The sequence below is a fragment of the Anolis carolinensis genome, unplaced genomic scaffold (assembly GCF_035594765.1).
Source record: "Anolis carolinensis isolate JA03-04 unplaced genomic scaffold, rAnoCar3.1.pri scaffold_9, whole genome shotgun sequence".
In the NCBI taxonomy this organism is placed as follows: Eukaryota; Metazoa; Chordata; class Lepidosauria; order Squamata; family Dactyloidae; genus Anolis; species Anolis carolinensis.
Genome location: NW_026943820.1, coordinates 21,243,542 through 21,252,585, shown reverse-complemented (window position 1 = coordinate 21,252,585; position 9,044 = coordinate 21,243,542). Strand labels below are relative to the sequence as shown.

At 40.1% G+C, this 9,044-nt stretch overlaps 1 long non-coding RNA gene across 1 annotated transcript; it reads right to left on the bottom strand.

The window, feature by feature from the left end:
* Nucleotides 1-942: 942 nt before the first annotated feature.
* LOC134293649 (uncharacterized) lies at nt 943-3,654 on the bottom strand. The gene is made up of 2 exons (XR_010000592.1): nt 3,553-3,654; nt 943-2,605 (listed from the first exon to the last, which is right to left on the bottom strand). It is a non-coding gene; the product is annotated as an uncharacterized LOC134293649 (long non-coding RNA).
* Between the last annotated feature and the right edge of the window lie 5,390 nt (nt 3,655-9,044).

Sequence of the window (9,044 nt, the reverse complement as noted above, 5' to 3'; positions counted from 1 at the left end):
TAATAAGGAGGGATTAAGGAAGAGCCTATTAAACATCAAATTACATTAAGATTTTACAAATTGAGCACCAAAACATCATGTTTTACAAGAAATCAACAGAAAAAGCAGTCTCAACTGCACCCCTGTATATTTTGCGCCGCAAGTGACCGCTTAATTCGCCTCATTGTTGGACCGGCTCTGAGGCTCATATCGGGATATGTGATCAGACAGATAGGCTGGGCCTGAACCATTCAGGGCTTTAAAGGTTAAAACAGCAACTTGAATTCTGCTCTATTGTTAGCAACTTTGACATGAACTTCTCTGAGATTCTCCTGAAGCCCAAATCCTCAGTCAAAATGGAATGAATGGATCCAATGCTGATGCTCATCTCATCTGCAAATTCTCTGATAGTGATTTGATGATCCTGCCTCACCAGGGTCCTTACTTGGTCAATTATGATCTCATTTCTGGATGTTGAGTGCCTACTAGAGCACGCTTCACTCTCCACTGATGTGAGGCCATCTTTGAAGCGGTTGTGTCACTCCTTTAGTTGTGTGGTGCCATTGCTTCGTCCCTGAAGGCGGATCATTTCAACATGGGAATCACCAAGCTTTACACAAAATTTAATGCAGTAGTGTTGTTAAAGTTTTTCTGCCATTGTGTCAAAAACAAAAAGGAGATGACACAAATTTACACTTACTCGTTGGCTGTCTGACATCTTCTGCAGGCAGGAAAAAAGTCAAGCATGAGCATTAGGATTGCCTCCATAAGTGCACCAAACGACGCCTCCCTAGCTTCATTTGTTTTCGCACAAAAAGTATGGTAGGATTCCTTTTGAACACACCTCAAATTTGTTTGCTTCTTGTATACCAGAGGAGAACACTGGCAGCTTATTTCTTCTACTTGAGATCATAAAATCTGAACATTGACTTATAATAATAATAATAATAATAATAATAATAATAATAATAATAATTCTTTATTTATACCCCTCCATCATCACCCCGTGGGGACTCGGGGCGGCTCACAATGTTACAAAAATAACAGTGCAAATACATTAACAATATACACAGTTTAAAACACAAGAAGATGATAAAACAGAAGTTAAAACAAAGGTTTATACAACAGTAATAATATCAAACAATCACCAATGCAATTCAGTCAACTTCAAAGGTGGGGGGGGGACTATAGCAGCAATATAAGATAAAATCATTAGATTAAAATCCCGATGAAAGGAACCTAATAACATTCAGAATAGAATTATAATGAGGCTGGTCATCCAATAGCTGTCTCTCCAAAGGCCAGCCCAAACATTCAGGTTTTCAATTGTTTCTTAAAGGACGGTAGGGAGGACTTAGGAAGTATCTGTTGGGCGAGGGGGCTTACAAACAAAAGAGCTGCCCCGTAAAGAAATTGTAGTTGTTTAACAGCAGCAATGTAACTCAGCAGCGGATAGCAAATGACCAAATGAACAAAAACACACAGGCCAGGTTAATTTGTCTTTCACTTCCTCTGGAGGCTTTTTCTTGTTACAAAAATAACATTCTTGAAGTATTTACAAAATATGGTTTCTTCCAACATAAAGAAAGTTCATTACATAGTCATAAATCCAATGTCTTATCTTCGCTTACACAATCCAAGGCTTTATCTTCTTTCTTCTTTCTTCTTATTGTGGACAACTCAAACTACAAACACAGCAACTCACTCGTTCATTCTTCTTTCTCCGTCTCCACCAGCTACTCTTCAGCTACTCTTCAGCTACTCTACTCGTCCACACAACTTTACAGGCACACCTGCTTATAACAACCTGCTGGTGTAGCTGAGTCACTTTAAGTCATATTTAACCCTTTCAGTGCCTTTATATAATTTTATGTAATTAAAAATACATTATTAAATTTCAGTATTTCTGACAGTATCTTCACTTTGCAGTCAGTGAACAGCTATGACAGATAACCTTCATGCTCAAAACATGTATACATTTATCACATATGAAGGATGCAGCTAGGACACTCCCTGGGCCAGTTACATGGAACATAGTCATGGTCTCACTCGTTCAGTCGTTTTCGACTCTTCGTGACCTCATGGACCAGTCCATGCCAGAGCTCCCTGTCGGTTGTCATCGCCCACAGTTCCTTCGAGGTCAAGCCAGTCACTTCAAGGATACAGTCCATCCATCTCGCCCTTGGTCGGCCTTTCTTCCTTTTTCCTTCCATTTTCCCCAGCATCGTGATCTTTTCCAAGCTTTCCTGTCTCCTCATGATGTGGCCAAAATACTTCAGCTTTGCCTCTAATATCCTTCCCTCCAGTGAGCAGCCACTGGGCATTATTTCCTGGAGGATGGACTGGTTGGATCTTCTTGCCAAGGTCCAAGGCACTCTCAGGATTTTCCTCCAACACCACAGTTCAAATGCGTCTATCTTCCTTCGCTCAGCCTTCTTTACGGTCCAGCTCTCACATCCATAGGTTACTATGGGGAATACCATTGCTTTGACTCTGCGGACTTTCGTTGCCAGTGTGATGTCTCTGCTCTTCACTATTTCGTCAAGGTTGGCCATTGCTCTCCTCCCAAGAAGTAGACGTCTTCTGATTTCCTGGCTGCAGTCTGCATCTGCAGTGATCTTCGCACCTAGAAATATAAAGTGTGGAACATATAACTCCCTTATTGAAATAGATTCGCTGGCTGCTGGTTCACTTTCACCCTCAGTTTAAAGTACTGCTTATAATCTTTAAAGCCCTACATGAGCTTTATTTATTTTTCTCTATAAACCTTCTAGAATCTTAAAATCCTCAGCTGGGGAATTTCTCTTTCCCACAGATTCTTCTGGAAAGGATCCAAAAGAAACAACGCATCTACACTGTAGAATTTAATGCCATTTGACATCACTTTAATTGCCATGGTGCAATGTGATGGAATCCTGAAATCTGTAGTTTGGTGAAGCACCACTACTCTTTAACAGAGAAGGCTAAACCCTGTCAAACTGTGAATCTCATTATACCATATCATAGGGCCATTGCAGTTAAAGGAGTGTCAAACTGCATTCATTCTACAGGGTAGATGTCCCCAGAGACCTCTAAATGACTGGTCCCAAGTTGTAAAAATCCCTTCCATACCAGTTTGGGCTACCACCCATACTCTCCTTTCTAATTCAAAGAAATATTTGATAAACAGTTATCACAATAATAATATTTTATGTTTTAACTGGTTTTAATTTTTTGATAGTTTAGTCACTTTTAACTATTGTATTTTGTAAATTTTAAATTATTTTAAAAATTTAGTTATAAGCTGCTATGAGTTTGGAACTGATAACAATGTCCTCCTGTTCGTTATAAAGTCTTGCTAACATCACTTGTTGTTTGCTCTTATTTATTTACCACCATAACATCAGTTTCCAATAGTAAAAATACTTTCAACTAAAGCAGCTGGAAGATGGTTTCCCCCTCCTTAATAAGAGCACCCTATTCCCTCTGGCTCTAAAATACCCATTTCATGCACCAAATTAATTCCCCTCCCCCCTTACAGAAAAAAGGTAAAAGTAACTGAGAAACAGTGTGACTGGAGAACATGATAATTACCTTCTTCCTTGTATTTCTAGTTCAGTCTTTGAGGTAACGAAGCAAATCCTGGCAGTTCATTAAATTGTGTGTGCAGAAGGACGGGTGCTAGGCTGCAACACATTGTCTTGAATACAGATTAGAATGGTGATCCTAAATGAGGAATTAAGGGAGGAATGAGTAACTTAAAGAAATGGAATGCTCTGAGACAATCTTTACCACAAGCCACATTTCAAGAGGATAATGTTCAATGCTCTGGGGTTTCCCACCACCACCACCTGCAACAACTCTTGGCGAGCAGATATAAAATGATCTTCTTCAAATAAGATATAGCTGCAGGGAATTAAATTGACCACTACTTGTCTAAAAGGATACAAAAAACTATAGGCAAAAAGTATTTGAAACCCATTTTCTTTCATGTCCAAATAGAAATGATACAAAACAGAGCCAGACGATTATTCTATCCTAATTTCAAGAAAGCTGTGAATCTTGGCCACTCTTGAAAAGGGACATAATTCTCTTGCACTCAATAAATTATTTTTTAAATTAAAAGCTGGTATTTTGTACACTTTGTCCAAGATTACCGTATATACTCGAAGATAAGCCAAGTTTTTAAATCTCTTTTGGGGGGCTGAAAAAGCCTCCCACAGCTTATCGGGTCAAGGTCAAGCCAGCAGTGGAGCCTGGAGGCCACAGTATGTTTTCTTTTCCAAAATCTCCCTTCTCCGCTTCTCCTCCCAGGCTGGAGTTATCTTATTTTTTAAGAGAGAGAGGGACAAGGACGGAATGTTTTTAAAAGTGAAAGGAGAGTGAGTGACAGAACCTCTTGCAAGCCAGGAAGAAGACAAAGATTGCATGGTGGAAGGGGAAGAAAAAGATTGACTCTTGCAAACTTGCATGATTTATTATTATGATTACTATTATTGCAAGAACGTTTGAGTCAAAAGGGAGGGAAAGGAGAGCAACAGAAGGTGTGTATTTCTTTTTATTCCTAAGGAAACAAAAATGGAGTGGGTTTTTTTGGGAAATAACCCAGATTAAACCGGAGTATAATCCAGTTTAAAATCAAACTTTGTAAAACAACAAAGAAGGTATTTCAATTCCCAGCAGGACGTCAGCAGGCAGGAATTGACGACCAGCAGGGGCCTGAAGACATCTGTCAAAGTCACCCAAACACAATGTCGACGTCATTGAGTCCAAGAGAAGGAGAGGTCAGCAATACGAAATCCAGTCCAGGTCAGAGAAGGAGAAGTCAGCAATACGAAATCCAGTCCAGGTCATACACAGAGCCAAAGCGTAGAATGGAGTACGGCAACTAATGCATAAGATCAACACAAAGCAGTCCAGAGAAAACCCTCACAGTTCCAACCCCTACAGCCATGGATAATCCAGATTAAATTTACATTCACAGAAGACTTCCCAAAGTACGTCTTCCCAAACAGCTCACACGGACACACGAACACCCAACAACACTTTGCCAACTGCAAAGGTGATCCATTTCCCAAACCCACTCTTATTCACAACTCATCCTCAGAACTAGAATCAGCCAACACGCCGCTAGCAACTGCAGCCTGTTGCCTCAATTCCTCCTCAGAGCTAGAATCAGACAACGACCCACCAGACCTCCTTTTAGCTGAAGCCCCTTGCCGATCCCTCCACCCAGTCCGTCTTTTATCCAAACCCATAATTCCCCAAGACACAGCTGGATCCCCACTGTGCCAACCCTCAAACGTGTCGCTACTTGTGGGTTCTCTAAAGATGTCCTGGATCTCCCGCACCTAAGTCCAGTCCATTACCTCATCCTCTGAACTTGTCATCCCATCCTCCTGATTCTCAACCCCATCATCCCCCTCAAAGCCCTCAAATGAGTCATCATCAGTAGGCTCCATAAGTATTTCCCGGATCAGCTTCCTTTGTTGTTCCTCATCAGAGTCTTGCTCATGAGTAGTCTTTCTTCCTCTTCTAGTGCACCTAGTAGTATCATTACTCAAAGAATCCATCACAACACAATGTTACCATGTGAAATCATTTGCCTTGATGCAAAAATCTGGTAATTTGTTTGACCGTTTGCAAGCTCAACATATCAGACATTCCACAAATGACAGAATGCACTGATTAGTGAAATAAATTAATGAAATGTATTGCGATGTGCAGAATATTTGTCTTTTAGTATTTCCCATTTAATGGGCTGGTGGACAGTTATTTACAAGACCAGTCAAGTAATAAATTCAATAGCTTGTAATACTAAATAGAAGTGAAATTATTCTTGCTATTAAATGCTATTCATGAGAAATTGCTACAGGTAGAACCTTTTGCTCAATGGTGGATGAATAATGACCTCTCTGTGAATTACTTTGAGTGTGCCCAGCTATGGTCAAGCAGACTTTCCCAAACAAGATGCAGATAGTAAAGCCAATTGCTCCTGATTGCTTATTTGAGAGATTTTAAGAAAATGAATGTAAAACCAGGGAGCATACACAGATGCATCACAATGAAAATGAGCTACATTTGAAATGCAGTATTGTTTCCTAGCTCAGTATTGATGGATGTTATGGACAAAGCCTGTGATTTCCAAGTTTTTGAGAAAAAAATGAAAGCACAGAATGCAAACAAGGCAGGCCACTGACATATTAATTGCTGGTTAAATGGAAGAAAACATAGAACTGAAGGAGTTGGTCTGCTTTTTGTGATGGTTTGAAAAGTCTTTTTTAAAAAGAAAAAAACTGGCAGCACTGCAATGTAAGAATAAAAAACTGCAGTAAATTGGTCATATTATCATGAAGCATAATGCTGTCTTTGGTAGGATAATCCTAATGTGATGAGATTTCATTTTCTGAGCAAAGGATGAAATCTATTACCATAAAAACCCACATGCATTTAATGTTTCTGTAAAAAGCAATTTAGAAATAAGGGGAAATAAATATAAAGTAGCCACTGTTGATGATGCCTTTCCTCATGTTCTACAAAGGTCAGAATGTGGGTTACATTACAGGTGTGATAACATTGTTGTACTTGATTTGTGGCATTTTATTTTTAATTAGCAGTCACATGTACAGTGGGAAAGAGGTTCTCCCTTCTCCCTTGCCACCCTGGCCTGATGTCACTCCAGGCAACAAATGGCAGGCACAATCTGTGTTATGCCCACTGGTTGTCATACCGCAGCCACCTTTGGCTTCTGAACCTGATCCAGAAATGAACTTTGACCAGGATGAAGCTTATTCTGACCTTTTGCCCAAATCTCCGAGCTCCTTTCAGTTACAGCTGCCGGCTGTTGATAGTTCAGATGCTTCCTTAATTGGGAGAGATATTGGAGATGTTACTCCCGTGGCTGAACCAGATGTCCAGAGTTCCCCAGAGAATGTGCCCTTCAACCGAAAGGAGTTTTTGCATCACCAGAGATCAGAAAAACAAGGGCTTAGAAGGAGTAACCGCTTGGCATCTCGAGGGGATTGTGGATAAGAAGATTCCCTTGGGAACCATTGGGGAGTTTGGTCTCCCTTCGTTGGGATCTGATCTTCGTTCCATAAAAGTGCCTTGCACTGCAGACAATTTGCGGTGTCAACGTAGCGTTTTCCTGAGAACACTTCACCGACTCCAGTTCCCTGTTTTCACCAAGCCAAGCCTCCTGTTTCTGGCGGCCAAGCCGAGCCGTGACTCCCGATTTAAACCGGAGTAAATTCACTTCCTTGCCTTGTTCCTGAATCAAGTTTGATCTTCACTTCGTCTTGTTCCTGCTTTGATATCCACGATCTCCTAGTGACTGGGGACCTTGTTATTCAGCCTTGCTTCCTTGTTGTTCCCCGCTCAAACTTCCAAACAGTTTGAGCGTTTTTCGGTTTTTGGAATTTGGACAATAATTTTGGACATTTTCCTTCATCTTTTTCGACTTATTCATACCTTTTCACAAAGGACTATTTTCTGCTTATGCATTCCTGAATTTATATTTGCTTTAATAAAGATATTATATGATTATTGGTCTCTGTCTAGTTTCCAGTGTTCACGCTGCCTTGGGGTGCAACATTGGTCAACACAATGGGAAAAAAGGAGGAACAGCCACAACAATCTGGCATTCATCTGGGATAAATGGTCAACATAGAACTGCCCTTAGGGCAGGGTAGTGCTATTTGACACTTCCCCAGGTAGCAAACCTTTTTGGCTGACCATGATGATAATATTAAGAATTAGTACAGTAGAGTCTCACTTATCCAACATAAACGGGCTGGCAAAACATTGGATAAGCAAATATGTTGGATAACAAGGAGAGATTAAGGAGAAGCCTATTAAACATCAAATAAGGTTATGATTTCACAAATTAAGCACCAAAACATCATGTTATACAACAAATTTGACAGAAAAAGTAGTTCAATACGGAGTAATGCTATGTAGTAATTATGTTATTTATGAATTCAGCACCAAAATATCATGATGTATTGAAAACATTGACTACAAAAATGTGTTGGATAATCCAGAACGTTGGATAAGCGAATGTTGGATAAGTGAGACTCTACTGTATTATATATTTCTATAATTCTGTTATTCCATTGAATCAGTATCCAGAGATTTGAAAAAGTTCTGCTTTGGACAAAAACTCTCCAAATCACCTTGCCAATTGTTCAGCCCGACATGGCAGTCATATGAGATCTTATCCTCCCTATCCTATGTGTTACAGTTGAACTATGGAATGGTAAGGATTGTCAGTGTGGTAAAAAAACAAAAAACTAGATCCTGCATTGATGTGCTACTAGAGGAAAGAGCCAAAAGCAGAACAACATTCTCTGAGGTGTCATTCACCCTCAGAAAACAACTTAGTACCAAAAAGTCTTTTGCTATTTAGCACTTCCCTTGATTACCAATTTTCCACTGTGCTTGTTAATTCATACCTTGCTATTGTATTCAAGCCTAGCTGCCTCCTTGTAATTAGTGCCAATACAGAATCTTTATAGCAACTGCATCCGCACCAATCTATCACAGCTACAGTTTCTTACTTAACTCACAAATGACACTCATTTGTAGCATTTATGGGATATTTGGGAACAGCAAATGAGTGAGAAGATTTCTAAAAGGCAGCCCTCCTCTCCTTCCTCCCCCACGTGCCATTGAGTGTCAAAGAAAGGAAAAGCAGGGTAAATACTTCCATTGTTTTACGAAAGAAAAGAAGAGAAGTATCCGAGAGCTCCTGAGGAATACACTATTGAGATGAAAATGAGTCTGAAATGGAAATGGAATGAGAAATAGGATTTGCTCTTGGCAGCACACAACAAAACTATCAACTAAACGGCCGTAGCCTCATCATACCAATTCCAGATGACTAAATAAAATAAAGATAGGAGGACAGGAGAGTGTGGCACAGAGAATAGAGGGAAATGAGGCTGTGAAATGAGAAAGGACTGTTTTCGCAAAGGTCAAGAAAGACGATTAGTCTGGATGAAGCCAAATGCAACAGTACACTTTGCAACATTTTCACGTAAGCATTTGCTGGCTTGCTCGGTCTACCAGCTCTGTGTTTGTCCTTT